Here is an 18757-nt window from a genome sequence, read left to right on the forward strand (position 1 = left end):
TGCCTAGCACAGGGTGACTTTTTTACCTCCACAAAGTTATCCTTAAAGGCAGTTACAGCAATTATTTGCAGTGTACTGTTTTGACCATTGTTCTTCCCTCTCCCCCTCCCTTGTTAAGGGTGTCTGTTGTGAAACAAGCTTTGGTGTGAATTTAAACTGTAAGACTTGCTCTGCACTGGCTATTCTTGTGGATACCTATTTTAAGAATGCTTTTTTTTTTTATTTAGCTTAATTCATTTCAGACTAAACTGCACCACAAAAAGTCACCCTTCATGTGAAATAACATTCTCCAGCAGGCCACTGTGGAGTAGTGGTTATGTAACAGATATTAGGTGTTGTTACCACATCTAAACAAGGCTAAGTCAACCTGGGTGTCATCATTTTAAAGTCAATCAGAGATGAAATGTGGAATGTGTTTATGCTGGAAGATATTTCTGGTCATTGTCAACAAGCCATTGCTGCCCACTCAAATAGAGAATGTCACTCAGTTGAACCTTACTTCCTTGAACAGATACTCTTTCTCCAATTCAAGGTTTTCTCTTGCCAACTTCAGGCAAATTTGAGAAAGCAAAAGTATTTCTTCACCACATGGTGAGATTACAAAGACTTTGTCACGCTTGATCCTTCCAGAACAAAAAACAAGGAGGAGGAAGAAAGAGAGGCTTGTGGATACGAAGTCATGAGCTGCCAGAATCGTGTGTAGACTTTGATAAAATGTAGAAGTGAAACAGCTATCTGGTTCACAGTAGTTAAAGTTCTATTTTAGTTCTTATTAATTTCACTAAAATCTATGGCAATATAATTTTAACTGTGTTTGGTTTTTTTAAATTTAAGATTGATTGTTTAGCTAGCTCCAAGTCATCTTTTTGTTCCTGCCCTTAATATGGAAACAGTAAACCTTACATATTCTTTCTATACCATGAGGCTTAAGTGTTTTTCAAGTACAAAATGTTTCTGTTCACTTTCCATGCTTTTCTGGGTTCATGGATCATATTGGTGAGAGTATGTAACAATAATTCACCTTTACACATTTCTGTGTTCATAGGTAACTCTCAATCTTGGCAGATGTGTGTGTTTTCTTTGTTATATTTAATTAATGTGACTATAATAAGTAATCTTTGTGAATCTGTACAAATGAGCAATACAGATGTTGCTTATGTAGTGGAAGTGCAGCTGTGTTTCAGCCATCAAAATCCTCTGGAGTATACGTGAGCTCCAAATGATACCAGATACTTTAGCGCATGTGTGTAGGAAGCAAAGTGATGTCTTGAAAAACATCCTCCATGAATTCTGTGGGTAGGAATAATCAATTAGATTACTGAAATTCAACAGAATTCTAATATTTCTTTTTTTATATAGCAAGTTTCTCACACGATAGGAAAATAAGATGTCGTCTTCTGCTGTGGGGAAGCTTTTTTTCTAGGGCTACAGAAAGTTAGACTAACACTTTTCAAACTGATTTTCAGAAAGCGAAGCAGGTGTTTTGAGAGAAGGTGTGCCTTCTCCACTGATAAAACAGCCTTACAGAAGAACTCCATCAGCCATAGCTCTCCATGTACTTGGGTAAAAAAAAACAGTTCACTTGTGCTACAAGTTCCAAAACTGTGAGGATGCAATAAGAAGAAAACATTGCAAAATCATCTGTGGTAGACTTGGTGTTTCTTGTGTCTAAACAATTATTTTACTAGTCTTCAGTTAAGTTTCTTGCCTACATTGCTGAGCCAGGAGAAGAATGAGAAAGACCCTTTGTTCATTTAAACAATACCAGTCTGAACTGCTGCTGAGTGTTAATTGAGCTAATCCACATATTGCATGGAACAGTGTTGATTCACTCTGCCAACGAAGCCGTGGAGGCAACAACTTCAGCAGAGGATGGGAAGATATTACTGTAATGGTCATGATAGCCATTTGCAGTGACAGTTTGAGTCAGCCTAAGTAATCAATATATATTAGCTAAAAAATTTTAGCTGGAGACAGTTGCTGAGGTTCAAGTGAGTTACTCTATGTCAGAGTGCCAAAACATGCTGTGAAGTGCAGTTTAAAGGTCACATGTGAGAAGCTCATCTCCCTTTTGGATGGAAATCTTGTAAAGGGGAGAGAGCTAGGGAAAGCAGCTTATCATCCAACTTGGATTATGACATCCACTTCTGAATTGTCTCTGCTTTTGCAGTTTTTATTCATGCAAGTCCTGATTTGTTAAAAGAAACAAACCAGATCATTTATTCCTGACAGACTGATTATTTGCTAGAGGCACTCAGCTGTCATAGAAACTAACACCTTCTAATTGCTAGCTGATCAATAAGTGGGCTGCTTCTGTGCAAGAAAGTGTACAGATAAGAAGAAATTGCTGCTTTTTGTGGTAACTTGATTTTCCCATGCTTTGTGCTTGTGAATATCCTGATCCACCTTTCTTTGACATTGTTTCAAACCTTGTCTGGATTCTGACTGACCAAAGAGTAGAGGTAGGATCAGGTTTTGCTCTGTCACAATTTTTATGATGGTAAAGAAGCTTTACTCTAATAAACAGACTTTTCTAGTTAGAACTGCTGGTTTTGATGTAAGTTCACACACAAGACTATCTGCAGGGCAGATCCTGGTAGTGTAGTATAGTATGTCTGACTTGTGTGATGAAAACATGGGGTTTAACAGCTTTTGCATAAATGTTGCTGGGCCTGATCTTTAACCATTTAGTACTTTGTAAAGTCTTTTATGTCCATGAAAAGTGAGCACAATGTTATTTTCATCTGTTATTAATTATGGTTATTAACATCTGATTCAATCAGACATTATTGCTGTTTGATCACTACAAAGTTTTATTCATATTTTGATTCTTTTTCTGTGGGTGCCTTTTTTTTTTTGTCCTTCAATGAAGAAAGAAAACACTGAAATGCTTGCTTCAGAGACTGATTTTCCTGGTTACTTTAGTTTGTTAGTGATGGCTTCTTAAATCCAATCAGAAAAGGTCAGATGACGTTCTAGTAACTTTTATACGATTAAATATGGTGGAGTTATATTTTTGTGTAGCTACTTATTTAATGTTTATAAATGATCTGAGCATATTGTAGATGGAAACTGTCCTGTTGCTATGCAGTTTAATATCAGGATCACATCTTTCATTTTTTACTCAGGTGAGTTGAGGAAATTAGGAACTTCTGTTTGAGAACCACACTGCAAGATAAGTGTACACATCTGAGTAGAACACTTCTTTCTTTGTTGCTTTGTGTGGAATTTCTATTTCATGCTATCTATGTTATTAAAAAAAATAGTTCTAATACTTCTTCAAAAATCTGCAACCAGTGAAGTACTAGTAAGTCTGGCTTAAGATTCCAACTCTGATTGTCATGTGTGTCTGTATCAGAACAAAAATGTCTTGAATTTTCCCAGTTTAATATAAAGCATCACCACTCATCTGTTGTAGACGCCACTGAGCAATTCCAATTTGAATTTCATTGTCATACCCTGTAGTTGTTGTGCATACTTTGTAATGCAAAAGTGTCATTTGAAACAGAAAGGATTGAAAGGTTTTAAAATTACAAACACCAATAACCTTGAAAGTATGTTTTACTGCTAGTTCTGCTTAGTCTGGAAAATACTGTAAGATTGGAAGCAAAGTTGTTGAATGTAAGCAATCTCTTTTTTTCCTTGTTTCACAGCTTATGAAACCTTTGATGAAAAAGAAACTAAATTTGTAATTTAGAAAGAACTGAGGTCATCTTAAATTAAGCTGCATTATACAAGTATGCAAGGTATTAAACTGTCCTGAAAAAGGAGAGAGGGAAGAAATTGGGTCACAAAGGCTTAAATAACTTACTCAGAACACAACATGATCTTTGCACAGTCACACAATAATGCTTGGGTTTAAAGTTACTGACAGCAAATGGTCAGGACAAGTGTTTCTGTCCAAACTGAGGATAAGAAAAAACATATGAACACCATTTGCTGAAAAAGCTACTGATTGCTGCACTGGATCAGGAGGTGGTGGTGAGTGATAGACTGTGCTGAATGGGGAAATCCCAACATTAATAGAATATTGTTTCATATTCATGTTCTTTTTCACCTTTGACATTCAAAACCATTGTAAAACTGCCCTATTATTTATGCATCTTAATGCTAGAAGAGCTAATGTTAATTGCTAACAGAAGCATAAAAGGAAACAGGTCTTCTAGAAACAAAATAATTGTTCCTATGAGGGTTGTATTTGGGGCTGTGTGAAGTTTTACAGGGTGTAACTTCCTTGCAAGACTCCTTTATATGCTAATCCTTGGCCAAATAGAATTGAGAAGTCCCATATTGTGGGCTTCAACCTATGTGTTTGTGGAAAAACACATTTGAGATATAGATGGAAAGGTGACTAAAGGTGAATAAAGGCAGGTGTGAAAAAGGAGGAAAATGAATGAAGAGGAAGCTGCTTCAGAAGGAACTTTTCTTGCACTGGCATCATGTTTCTGCAGTGCTATTTCTGGAAGGCAAGTACTGGTTTGTGAAAGAGGACTATGTAGATTTGCCAAGTCTCAAGATACCCAAAGGCATGTTTATGGACTGCTATATTTTAGTAGAATGCTTGTTATCCTTTCTGCATGTGGACATTCCCTTCTGAGATATACAGCACATGGTTGTTATCAGTCAATTATTAGCAACTTTGATATCACCAAATCAGCTGTTGTATTCCACTGGCCTGAAAATGAGAATTTACCAAGACTTTCACCTGTTTCCTCTAAGGAAAAGAAGAGAGATTGGTAAGAACAACTGGCCTGGAAGGAATCAATGGTCTCAGTGGCTGTATTCCTAGAGGCTGTGCTTGCCCTTCTTGGTATGGGTGATGAAGTATTTTATTGGACATATGAAATGTTGATGGCAACTGCTTTGACTCTCAGCTAAGCAACTGTATGATAACAGTAAGGGTTGTCTTTCAGAGGCTGATTAACAATTGGTAACTGGAAGTTCTGAGGAAACTAAGCAAAACTTGCTTCAGATTCTAATGGCTTTTTTTTTTTAGCAGCCTAGCTGGTAGGTGGAATAGAGGCTTTCTGCCATTTCTGAGCAGTACGTAAGACTATCTAAATGACAGTCTCTAAGGACATTTTGGGAATCTTGTTTGGATGCCTTTCTGTCCTAGTTCTTTGTGCAGCTTTCTGTGGTATGCTATGCAAGGTAGTACTAACAGAGTACTCCTCTAGGTCACTTGGTTGGTACTAGCTTTGCAAACAGTGCAAATTACATTTAGAATGGAATGATGAACACTGAATGATGGGAATAAAAAAGCTTTATCTTACTTCTGGAAAACATATATTTTAATTATACATTTTATTAGCAATATATGACTAATTTGGGAGATGATATAACTTGTTTCTGAAGCCAAAAAGAACCACCCAGCAGTTAACCAAGTGCATTGCAGTGTAGTGGTGATGACAGAAGAAGTTCTGCAGCCTGGTTTGCAGTAACACAAAGTACCAGCACAGGCAAGCACAGACTGTCAGTAAAGGAGGGTTAAGGAGTAGAGGGATGGATGAGGTTATCAAGGTGCGTAATTATGTGATTGCAGACTATCCTTCATATTTCTTATATACCTGTTATATATGTTGTATTTGTATGTGTTGGTATGTCCCATTGTGATGGATTTATTTCCCCTTCTGTAACTTATAGAACGGAACAGGAATGAGTCAGCGTGAAACACAGTCCTATGTGCTACCTGTAGACCCTGATGTCCACAATGCTTTCAGATTCCTCCCTGCTGCCCCCAGACTTATGCTGTGTATATTTCAATTTAGTTGGAGTGGCAATGAGTCATTGTCAGTGAAGCCTGTTTGGACTGAAGGCTCCTTTAATGATTGTCAGTGCCAAATTATTTGAAATGGGCTTTGGCCTTGGTACTTGTAGCAGGTACTGAAGCTTAGAAGGACTTCCCAGTTGATGTTATTCATGAGAGAAGACTTTATGGATGTTCTCCTGTATATGTATGTATATAGAGATACATACAAGTTGTACATAAAAATATACATGATGGAAGTACTGGACAAGGCTGCAAGTCCTGTAGATACTTATATACTATGTACCATTCATAGTTAGGAGTAGTTTATTGATGTCCATAGGGCAAATAATCTAATTTTTGTGGACGTGAACTTTTATATGTATATAACTTCTTAGAAAATGGTAATCATTGCTTGAGTTTCCTCGTTATTGGGGGTTTTTTGTATGCAATGAATAGATTGACTAGCTTTTTTCAGCAAGGGACGCTATCTTTAATCATGCTGGACAGCAGAAATGCTTTTTTTTAAGAAGTGCAGTGAGGAACTGAAAGCTTTTGTTCTTCCACCATGAACTATTGAAAACCTAAAACTTCTGAAGGCATTAGGGACTGTGTTATTTGAAAAAGCATTACATTCTGGTTGATACATTTGAAACACCAGAAAAACTAAAGAGTTCTGTAACGTAGTTTCATTTCTGTTTTCTATAGTCAGTGCTGCAGAGAAGGCATGTGTGCAAAGACACTCTTAGCACAGAACTTCAGGGTTGCTGTTTTACTCCAGTTGTCAAAACTTCTAGTCAGTAGCTGGCACAAACAATGAGACATAAAGAAATTTTAAATCATTCTTCTCATCTAACAGTTGCTCTTAGTGGGCTGAACCGTGTAGGAACTGTTCAGGTGAAACATAAGCTGTGACTTCGTGCAAAAATGAAAATCCTGTAGTCCAGATGAACAATTTAGAGCTGAATATTGGTTTCCATACAAAGGAGAAAGAAAGCTTTCCCTTCATATTGATGTACCTGTGTGGAATATAATGTATGTGAAATTAAAGTATAACTTGAACCAAAGCACTTAAGGATATGAAATAGACTAATGATCAAATTCATGGTACTACTCCATGCTTCAAAAAGAAATTGGTCTACTCAGACTATTAAGGATCAGGTAGATTGCTGCCCATCAAAATAATGTAGCAGTAATGTTCTAGAAAGACAGAAAAATATTCCAGCTAATTTCAGATTCCAGTCTTTCTGTTATTACACTAAATTCAATCAAGCTCTGAATATGACTCTGCAGAAAATGCTCTCAAGACTGATTTTCCTTGTAGGTTTGTTGTTGTTGAGACTGAATGCTTCTAGGGGATTTTTCTGCCTGGGCTCAAAGCCAACTTAAAGAAAGCACAGCTGGTTGTCTTGGGGGAAAAGAGGTAGAAGAAGCCTTAGTGGAAGTTCTCAGCAAAAACAAGCCTCTATGAAGGCATCTGCACCATTTGCCTGAGGAGCTGCCTTAAGCTGAGGCTCACTGCATGTGGCCCTGCCAGAACTACATTGCAGTTGCATTGCAGCCGTGTCTATACCCAGCACTTGATCCTGACCTGTGAACTTCGTCTTCCCAGCTTAACTTCAGCTCTGCCTCATTCCCATGGGAATGCCTGATGCCCTGGCTTTGCAGCTGCCCTTCTGGCCTGCCCTGCTTTCTCACTACAGCTAGTGAGACCAGCACCAGCTGGTGAAGATTCTGCCCTGCCAACAGCCAACCATAAGAATCTCCTTGGCTTCTGTCTCCAAGCCCTTGTGGAGCAGCCCCAGCCATGACAGTCATCCATTCAAGTTCTAAGTCACAGTATCTGCTACCAAAGTGTGTTTAAGGCTACACAACGTAGCAAAATTAGGAAGAAAGTTTCAGCAGTCTTTTCAGCATGCTGTATAATCTGGTACTTCATGCGTTCTTGTGCTGTCTTTTTCACCACCACGTCTGAGCTGCTTTTAGCAGCATTTAAGCAATGTGAGTAACTTCTTTTTTTCATGTGGTTTCCTTTCTCAGCCACAGTGTCCCTCCCTTTCTCTCATATAACAAGGATTTCAGACACTTCATGACACCTTGTGTGTGTGTGCACATACACATATGTATTTGCACCCACGTGCTCTATAAATAAATGCATGTGTTTTCCCCTAAGTCGATAAAAGAAGCTGAATCTTGCTGGAGTTAGTAAAGCAAACTCATTGTTTTAAGTTTAAACTCAAATATGAAGGGTAAAATACATGTTCGAGCTTCTTTTCTTTTTGCAAACTCTTTTAGAAAGACAAACTCCTTTCCAAACATTCTGATTGCATCAAGTTTTCCAAGACAAGTTGTATCCAAAAATAATATTTCAAATATAACATCTCTACTATTTTGTTTTGATAAAGATGAGAGACAGGCATTGATACTTGGTACAGTCTTATTTTTCTGTACTAAGAAAGAATCTTGTATTTAAAGTACTGTAATATGTGTTTTCTCCTGTAGTAATGCAGCTGAAAAAAGCTGGCTATGAGGAAACAAGTTTCTTTGTACTTACACTGATGGACTTCTACATTCACAACCTCAAAACTAAACCCCAGCCAACCTGAAACACACACAATCACATGTATTTCCTGTGAGGTTTTTTCAAAGTCTTTTTACTATCACCTAATTAAGGTGCCTCTTATGTGAGATAAGGGGATTTACTTCTTGTGTTATAGAACCACTCACGCTGGGAGGTCACCAGTTCAACCTGCTGAAAGCGGGATCACCACTGAATTGAGATCATGCTCAGGGTTTTGTTTGTCACATAGTAGAAACTTCCAAGACAGGAAATTCCACAGCCTCTTCTGGCAACCTGTTGCATTGCTTCACTATCCCCAGTAGCTGTTTGGAACAGCCCCTGTGTCAGTTTATGATCATTGTCTTTCACTGAGCACTTCACCAAAGAGCCTGGCTTTGCCTTCTCTTGTAGGTAAAGATCTAATGCTGCAGGTACTGGAAGGCTGATGTTAAGTCTTTCCCTCTTTACACACTAGATGAGCCCATTTTCCCTCAATCTCTCCTTGCAGCCCCTGGCCATGTTGGCTTCATACTGGCTCAAGTTTTTCAATACCTCTCTTGTACTGGAATGCCCAAAACAGGACACTGTATTTCAGATGTAGACTTGACAAATGAGTAAAGAGGAATAATCATTTATCTTGACTTACCTGTGCTTTTCCTTATACAGCCCAGGATGCTGTTAGACTTCACTACTGACTGGTATTTACCCTGCTGCTCACCAGGACCCCCAGCTTATTCAGTGATGCCGAGTGACCTGTTGGTCCCAGCCTGTGCAATGGCAAAAGGTTGGTCTAGCCAGTGCAGGGCTTTGCATTAGTCTATGCTGAGCTTCACGTGGTTCCTGTCAGTCCATTCTCTAGCTTGTCTGGAGGCAGCCCTGCCCTTGAGCACTGAATATATTTGTGGGATAAACACTGCAGCTATTCATTACTGGTTTATGCTGTCATTAATGTTTGAAAAATACCACATCCAACGGAAATTTTAGAGGAAATTTCAGTGTGATTATGAGATGGAAGTTTTAGACTTATTGGAATCTGAAACTTCTATTAAAAAGAGTACAATTATTTTCTTACTGGATATCATGATTAGGGCCTTCCTTTTGTACTTAATTTCAGGGAGAACTAATAGCTTCATAGTGTCTCCCATAATGCTGGAGCACTGGTTCAACTTGTGAGGGCTAGAAGGAGGATGTGGCATTGGCTCTGCTCTGGCTGGCTGAAGAGAGTGCCACCTGCTGAGCCTATGTCCCAGTTTTGCCACAGTTTAAGTATGCAAAGCATAGTCTTTAATCCAAATTCTGACTCAGTGCAATCCAGTTTATTAATGATATGAGTCAATGTTGCTACAGCACAAGATGTGTCCGTACAAGCCCAAGAAACCTGAGATTTTTAAATGGTGATAGCTAGGAAATCTTCCAATCTCCTCCTTCAATGTAGTAATGAAGTAATGACATAACAGGAAATGTGTGTGTGTGTGTGTGTGTGTTAAATGTTGTTACTGTAAAACTGAGCAAAGTGCAGCCTGCATGCACTCTCAGCATATCATGAGAAAGGAGAGGAAAAAAAAAGGTAAAAGCTACTACTGCAAGGGAGAACATTATGATGGATGGTTGGTTTTGGAGATGTAAGAACTGCCTAACGTGAGGAACAGAGAAACAACTGAAGAGTGTATAATGGCAAAACCTTTACAAAACACTTCATAAAACTGTTTATTGCTCAGCAAGATAAACAGTAGCATACAGCTCTGTAAACACTCCTCATGCCATGATGTCTTTGAAGTGTGCTGCTTCCATTTCACATCTATAAACTGGCTGGTGTACCTACAGACTTGCCTGGCCTTTTGTTCTATTTGGTACGCTTAGGAAGAAGTTACCATCTTTTTCTATAGATTCTGTATCTTGCAATGTGTTTCAGCTTTGTCCTTGTGGTTACTATGTTGTCTTTGGCTCAGTGAAGGATTCCTACCTGCTTTATACATTATATAGGAGATGACTATCAAAAAACAACGTTAAAATGTCTCCCAGACAAGGCTAGAGAGCGTACTCCCCAGTCTGCACAACGTTAGCTTCTGTAGCCAGGTGATGACGTTTCTGCAATTGTCTGATGCTTTTACCATGATTATGTATTGTGAAACATGAGACACTGCTCATCACTTTGCTTCCCAAACTCCAGACAGGTGAAGTACATGTGTTTGTTCTGGCTGGAAGGAAGAGCTACATTTTGCTGTTACAGTGTCGTGTAAAGTCATAGAGTGTTGCGTTGTTGTTGGTTTTTTTCTTCTCAGTGAAAGCTGAGATAAGCAATTTCAGTCTTATCAATGTCTCATGTGCTTCATGGGAGGCACTGATTGCCTAATATAACAGAGGAGGAAGTAACTCCACTTTAGGGAATCTGATGTTTCAGTCTTTATTGGGGCAAATTAAACTAATGAGTTGTATGCCTTTGACTTCAGTTTTAGTCATTATGTATTCAAATGTTTGGTTTACATATTACCTAACTTGTGAACAGCTGCAAATATTCTTTCTGTATTGATTTAAATAGTTACTGCCTTACTGCTCCTGTCTACTCAGGAGTTTAGAAGAACAAATATATTAATGGTCATATAGAAGAGTTTTCCGTGAGTGTCATATCACAATGTTGCATCAAATCAAATGATACTTTTGGTTGTAAAAGAGAAAAAACGTTGCCAGTAGCACCTGTGGCTGCTATTTTGCTCTTCACTTCCATATGTCTCTCTGTTATTCTCTGCACTGTGACAGGAAAACATATGGGGTGTGGTAATTAGACTACTGACCTGGGACTCATCAGAGAAATCTGGTTATGCATCAGATATGTTGGGTAGTCATGGGCAAGTCACTTCTCTGGGCTCCTGTTTCGCTGCAGCTTGAGCTTCCCTTGTAAAGAGTTCTGCATAGAAGCCAGGACCTGTTGTGAAAGAAATGCAAACAAGAGTGAGCAGTGCACAAATTACTTCTTTATTTCACTCTGTAAAACAATATGTGCTAGAAGGGAAACTGCTCTGCTGGCCTGAGAAAAAGTGGTGCTACCACGTGCATTGCATGGTCTGCACCTGGGTGAAGGTTCAGCCCGTGGCAACGTGCATGCTGGGGAAAAATGTTTGGCATTTTCATGTTGCCACGTTTCAGTGAACGAGAGTCTAATTGGTGAACGCTGTCTAAGTGTCATTTTATGTTCTGAAAGTTTAGTGTGAACAAAATCGAGTAGTAGAGCAGTCTGCAGGGGGAGCAATGACGAAGCAGCTTCTTGATTTCCTGCCTGCAGGAGTAGCGTGCCCGCATTTGCCAGCACACTGTGTTTTATTCTCAGGCCAAGGCACCCGAGGAAGCCATATTCCAAGCCAAACGTTTTTAGAAACCTCAGCAGTATGCGTTTTTGTGAAAGTGAATTTCGGGTGTTTGGTAAATCAGACAACCGTATTGAGATGACCTGAGCATTTAGTTACAAATCCTTTCTCCCTTCTGTGCTCTTCCACTTGTTTTCTACAACTTTTTCTGAAGAAAAAGGGACCAAAAGAGAGAAACAGACCCGTGTTTTCCTCTGGTACGAGTGGTTCCTTAAAACAAAAAGCTTTTAGTTTGTTTACGTTTCTTCAGAGAGAAGGCCCATGCGGCCTGACCAGGCAGGGGGAGGCTGGCACAGAACGCAGGGCATCAAACCGGCACGTTTGCCCGGTGTTGATCACGATGGTGTTTTGCAGGGCTCGGCTTCCAAATCCGTGCTGCAAACTCTCTCCCCGCCCCTTGCTCCTTGGGGATTTCCCTCCTTCCCAGCGAACAGCAGCTAAAGCCGAGCACAGAAGGTCAAGCCAAGATCTGTGAAAAGGGGCGGGGGGGAGGCCAGGCCAGGGCCTGGAGGAGACGCCGAGGACCGGCGGGGAGCTGCGCTGCAGCGCGGGGGAGGAGGAGGAAGGCGGGAGGAGGAGGAGTTGAGGAGCCCGGGCCCGGGAGCCTCCCCGCTTACCGCACTAGGAAGTGACGCTTTCCCTGAGTCCCGGAGAGAAAGAAACAAAGTTTTAGGGTTTTTTTTTTCCCCCCCTTCTCTTCTCCGCTTTCCCCCCTTTTGCTTATTGTCGCTCCGCGTTGCCCCGTGGGCGCCCGTCGCGGCAGCCCTGCCTCGCTTCGCAGGTGAGCAAGCACGTTTTCTTCCTTCTCCTGTTTTCCGCGGGTTTATTATTATTGTTTTCCTCACGATTTGCTTCTGTTTTCCTGCCATTTTGGGGTGGGGGAGTGGGTCTGTCTTGAGGCTTTTTTGGGGGGGGGGGTAGACGAGGGTGTACGTGTGCTTTGTTTGTGGATGCTGGGTGCAGGATGGGGAAAACTCCCTGCGGAGGAGGTGAGGAGGACGGCTCTGTGTGCGCCGGGGTCGCGCAGCCGTGCGGGGCCAGGGCCGGGGCAGCGGAGCTCCCGGCCCGCCTGCCGCAGGGGGCCACGCTCGCTTGCAAAACTATTCCCTCCTGCTTTCCCGTGAGCGCTCACGAGGACTGCGGAAGGGTTCCTTTGCTGCTGCCTGTCTGCAGCAGCGCCTTAAGCATGTGTCTGTGTCTGGGTGAGTTGCCTGCGGATGGTATTTTGGTGGGATTGAGTGTTTGCGGAGGGGGGCTTTTTCTCCGCTGGCAGCGGGCTGGAGCTGGGGCAGGTCGGCGTGCGCGGCGCGGGGGGCAGGGCGGGCTGCGGCCGCTCCGTAGCGCTCAGGGAGTCTGGGCTGGTAAGGATCGGATTCCTCTGCTGGGCTTTACGCAGCAGAGCAAGGGGTGAGGGAGGAATTTATTAGATAATTTCTGAAAATCGCGTGCTCTCAAATGTGCAGCTCTTTCTCTGGCAGCAGCTGCAAAGGACTGATTCTTTGCAGTTTACCAGTAAAACCCGACAACACACCCACGCACATACGGGAGAATCTTATATAATACTTACGGGTTTTTTTCACAGGCGTAAGCAGGATTTATTTTTGGTTTGTAAAGTCTTGTGTGCTTGCAGCCTGCAGAACTAGAGAAATATTCTCTTTGCTTAACAGAGATTTATTTGGCATCCTCTTTAAAACAGCTTCTTTTTTTATAGTAGTTTGATTTCATCCCGAGTACACGTTTTGAGTGCAGTCTAAAGGCCATCTACGCTGGAGCAAGCAGTTAAAGGGAGGGGAAGAGAGAAAAGAAATGTCCTAATGCAGAGACTGATATTAGGTTGTTTAGAGGGCGAGACTGCAGTTCCAAGCAGCAACAGCAGCAGCTTTATGACTGTGTGTAATTACAGCGTGATTGCATAGGACAGCATTGTTGGAACGAATACGTATACACAGGCTATTGTGCAAGATTTCTGTACCGAACAAAACCTACTTTTGCATTGCAAATGCTAAAAAGAGAATGTATTCTGCATTGAACTGCAACATTCCTCTCTGACTTCACTGAAGAATTTAGAAGGGAGGGGAAAGGAGAAGTGGAGTGAGGCTGATCGTAGAAGTCGAAGACCTGAAATACTCCACAGAAACGTCACCAGTAGTCTGAAATGGCAGAAGAAATGGAAAGCTCGTCTGATCTGTGGGTTCATGTTTCTAAAGTAATTATGCAGCAGGTGAAAATCAGGCAGGTTTGCTAACAGTTACGCAGGTTTAGTGTGATTCTTGTTGCTCTAGTCTCATTTCTGGTGTGCTCGTGTGGGAAAACTGCCCGTGTTAAAATAAGCAACTGCACTTTGGGTAGCTTGTTTGGAAATGGAGAGAAAAGCATTGGAGAGTTTCTGTGTCGGGCCACAAAAATTAGATGTTGAAAGGAGTGCTAGACTAGACCTAGGTTTTGAACACGGATGTTTAAGTTAGTTGAAGAGTTGCATTTTGCTCTGTTATCTTGCAGGCAGTGTTGGCTGAGGGAGAGGATGAGGCATTGAGAGTATGCTGCTGACACTGTATTAGCAAGTCTTTTAACTCGGGCTTTGAAAGACGACCAAAATGATGCCTAAGCTCTTGTGGATACAGTTTTGAAGTACCTAAGGTTTGTTTTTCAGATATGCTGGTTACCTGTAATTTTTATCAGTTTAGTTTTGGAATTACTTGGAGTTTATGAAATATTAGATTGAAAATATCTCAGCTCTGGTGCACAGAAATTTGCCTTGCTAAGATCAAAGACAATTTTCTGGAAATGTTGTCTTTAACTGTCATTGCTGATGTCTTAATGCTCTGAAGGCTTGTAAAGTGTTTTGAGCACTGCAATGGGTAGTACTATAAAAATGGAAAGCAGCTTTAACATTTCTTGGTGTTCGACCAGAACATATTATTTTAGTTGAACACATAGATCATCTTATTACTGGTAGTTTCCTCAGATACTCAACTAAATGTTTCATGTAAAATGTGTGTGACTTTGTTAATAAAGAACATAGTGATGTGCAGAAGAAGTTTGGGGTTTTTTAGCAAGTGGCTAATTAACCACAACAGTAAGCCTATCACTTCACAAACTTGCTTTCATATTGAGCCTTATGTTAGGTATACTGTAGCATTTTATTTTAATACAAAATAAGCAAAGGTACATTAATCTGTGCATTACAATGATGTTCCAGATTTTTCTTTGAATTGGTGTTCAGTCTATATTAAAGTGATGCTCTAATGTCTGAGGAAAAACAGAAACCCTGCTGAAAGCTTCCTTGAATGACTTGTGATAGAATACGGTAATTCCTTGTGCTAAGTCTTTTGCCTTGCACAGCGTACATACTGGAAGAAAATGTTTTAGGCCAGGATTCTTGGAACTTGTATACAAAGGAGTGGATAACTTTCATGTCTGTGAGTCCTGTTGTACTCAATTGAGTTAGCTATAGACGTACATTTGTGTCCATATTAACAAAAGACAGGCATAGCCCTGCTAGCCTTTAACCTATCCAGGCACATGAGTAGTGGTGATATGAAATGATGAGGGCTGTAACACAGTAAAAGCCTTCTGAGAGCCTACATAATCATTCCAGATATTTATGCTTTTGCATTATCACTCTTACTGTCACCCGTAATTGGTAGCTGCAGAACTGCAGGAGATATTTTCAAGGCTGGCATCTGTCCCCTGATGCTTTTCTGTCAAGCTGCCAGGCAATCCCTTAAGTTGCTCTGACGAGGACCTGCAGCCTTTCTTTGGAAACAGTCACCTCAGTGATGGTGGTGGAGGCAACTCTGGATGTGTGAGTGTGTGTGATGGCTTGTTGAGGCGTGTAATGAGGCAAGAGTGACTGCTGTGAATCAGAATGGGAGTCTGCCTAGCCCATGGTCCTGTTTCCAAAGGTTTCTTTTCAATGCTTTCCATGTGCTTAGCAATTTTTGAGAAGTTGCTACTCTAGAAACTTACCTAGTTTTCCCTTGAGTTCAGGTAGGCATTTTGCAGCCACTTTTTTAACTTGTGGATCAAATAATGGACTGAGGATGTTGAAGGGACTTGTATTAGGGATAAGAGTTGATTTGGTTTTGTTGATTCACTTTTCTGTAACAAAAAATAAGTCCTTTCTGAGACATTGCACATAGTATTGGTTGCTGTAAATCACTGTTTATGCTAAAATGAAGTGTAGTAAGCATGCCTATTGTTTCCAGTGCAGTTAGGTATATTCTGAGTGACATAAAGGGAGAAATAAATCACTTTTCTCTGAGTGTTTGTCATGAAATGGGGGGGATGAGGAAGGCGGGAGCTCTGGTGGTGAGCTTTTGCAAGACATGTCCAAAAAGCTAGCAAATTCTGGCACAGGCAAGCCAAGGCTCGTGAGTCAGCTCCAAATGGAAGACTTGTCACTGAGCAATTTGTAAATAGGAGGGATGGACTGCTAATTCAAGGAAATATCATCATTAGGACCTCCCCTAATAATTGGAAGTGTAGCATGGAGCTGTCTGTCAAACAAGAGTTGCTACCTTCAGTGTGATTTGGGCATTCAAACCAAGAAATCTATGTCATGCTATATGTAGGTCCCTGAAGGAGATGGTTGCTCAAGTGATAATTAAAACTTTTATAGCAGCATACCAGCAACTTGCATTCCGTGTGGAAACTCCTTGGCAGCTGCAGCAGCTCCCTGTGCACAAATGGCATGTGTTTCCAGCACGAGGCTGCTCAATAAGCACTTCATAACATTTTGCATAACTTGTCTTTCTGAATTGAATGGTCTCCAACTGTAGCCCTTCTCGAGTGCTCTGCTGATCAATTCTGGTGACTGGAGAATATTCAGAATGTTATGAGAAAAAGCTAGATTCTTCACACCAGGGAAAAATGTGACTGTGTGGCTTTTGAACCCAGCCAGCATTCAGGTATTGAGGGGCAAATGGGGATGAAGAGATAAATCTTGGTAATTAATTCTTTGCTTTTCTGACTGTGATGCTTTTTGTCATGTTTGGGTTAACTGACAGCCACCTGATCAGCAGGCCCAAATTATTATAATTCATTAATGTATATAGAGCATGGAAGGTGTACAGATATTCTTTGATATTTACATCTCAAAAATTAATGTTCCCTTTATGTACAAGTAAATTACAGGAATGCCTATTGTTGCATTGATAGCTGGCGTTGATCAAGAAGTTAAAAATTGGGAAAAGCTAGATTTGGATGGAGTCTAAAACATTCAGTGTTGATTTTTTTTTTGTTTTGTTTTAATGCATCTTTAAAAGCCTATAGCAAAACATGAAATAAAGCTTTCTTTTTTAGTCTTTAGGTTTTGAAAAGGAGTTTTGAAGTTCTATGTAGTTTGACTTAAGTATTGATAAAGATTGAAGTGCTGTTAATGAATTAGTAAACTGAGAAACAGCTATGATGCCTTTTTTTTTAGCTAGATTTGTTACTGATACATTACATGCTCAGTAATGGAATGTGAAGAAATAGGAAGTGGAACCAAGACAGTATTCATGTTTTATTTCTTCCCTGATATTCTCCCATGAAGAATGGTTCTCAGTTGCTTGTTTTTTCCCATTATAGCTTATTAACAGGAGAGGTTATAGTGCAGAGATATTGGTATATCCTGTTGTCATTTGTTTCTGGGAGAGACAGATTAAATGTGTATGTATATTTATGTGTACACACACTATTCTTTATGCACCCTTAAGTCTCTCATTTTATGCTGAATATTGGGAACAGTTATCAGTTCATCTGCATTCTGTTGGATTCTGGTTAGAAATGGATTTGTATTTTTCAATTGAAAAGCTGTTTTATTTTTCAATTTTTGAGAAAATCTGGGTTTTTTTTCAAGCATATATCCTGAGTAGATCATCTAGTCTTTCTACAACAGTATTTGTTTAAATGAAGATGCTTTAAGAGCTGTTTATATGCCTGAGAAGTAAATGAATATGCTATAAATGAAGGCTAGGAGTTATAAAATATTACTATACCATTGGGCATTCTTATTAGGAGCTTAAACTGCCCTCCTCCTATATTTGGAAAGTCTTTTTCACATAAAGAGTGTTATTGCAATTAAATACTTGTGCAAAACATTGTGTTTTATTATAGACTTCATTTTTTTCTGATTTAATTTTAATATTGAAGTGGATTTTGTTGCCATGGTTTTCTAAATACATGCAAGAATGCAGAATCTATTTAAATCACTCCTTCTTTCCTATTGAGGTACAAGTATTAAGTTAGGGGGAGCTTTCTGCTGCATAAGTTGTGTTATAATATTTTAAGCCTCACTTATGGCTGTGTTTAGCTTTAAATATCTGAACATCTTGCTCTTAATTTTTGGTTTTTTTTTGCTTGAAATGCTTTTGGTGTTCTCTCTTCGAGTTAAATGTTGTTAATATTCTTTTGGAGAAAAGTGTTTGCATTTGTGACTTCATTGAGCCTTTTATTCGTATATGGGCACAAGATGCTGCTTATACTGAAACTGACATGGTCAACAACAGGAGCGGGTATCTAGAGCTTAGAGGTAGTTCTGCTCTTTGCACTGACCCAGAAGACCATTAGGTCTTTCAGTCAGGAAACTTTCTGCATCTGAAATACGGGTCAAACATATTTACAAACTGTTAGACAACTTTGAGACAGCTAAGAGCAAAGACTTGAAAGAGAAGGCAACAAACTGCTGTATAGGTTAGGGAGTGTTTCTTGGTGCCATAGGACATATGATAAAACTGTTTCCAGCCTTCTCCCTTTCCTACAATCTCGCTTGCATCTCCATGACTGGGTGGGTGTTTTGTCAGCAGGCTTTGTGCAGGAGGTCACACCATCTCACACCTACTGTTTATGAGGCTTTGTTGTTCAGAAATAGTTGTTGACACCCTCTGTGGACCTCCAGCAGATAAAGGCACTAAAGCCTCACGTAGAACAACGACTTCTTTTTTATTTGAATGCAGGTATTTGTTTGCCTATATGGTGCATCCTCTATGGGCCCTTTTGACTGGATTTTTTTGTGGGCATCCTGATGAAAAGTCTGACTTTTGGTTGTCCTCAAGATAATTAATCCCTTCATGTTTGTTCTAGAAATCTGAGATGTGGAACCAAACG

General features: G+C 40.2%; 1 protein-coding gene across 2 annotated transcripts in view; it reads left to right on the plus strand.

Moving 5' to 3' along the window:
* The first annotated feature begins 12290 nt into the window (after positions 1-12290).
* Positions 12291-18757, plus strand: part of MIDEAS (mitotic deacetylase associated SANT domain protein) — a 44311-nt gene continuing 37844 nt past the window's right edge. The window contains exon 1 of one of the 2 annotated variants that reach the window (XM_061998030.1): positions 12291-12449. The gene's annotated coding sequence lies outside the window, so the exon portion shown is untranslated. Of the gene's footprint in view, positions 12450-12837; positions 12871-18757 lie in introns of those variants that run through there. The other variant, XM_061998031.1, reaches the window with a different exon arrangement.

Source organism: Colius striatus, chromosome 6 (assembly GCF_028858725.1).
Source record: "Colius striatus isolate bColStr4 chromosome 6, bColStr4.1.hap1, whole genome shotgun sequence".
Lineage (NCBI taxonomy): Eukaryota > Metazoa > Chordata > Aves > Coliiformes > Coliidae > Colius > Colius striatus.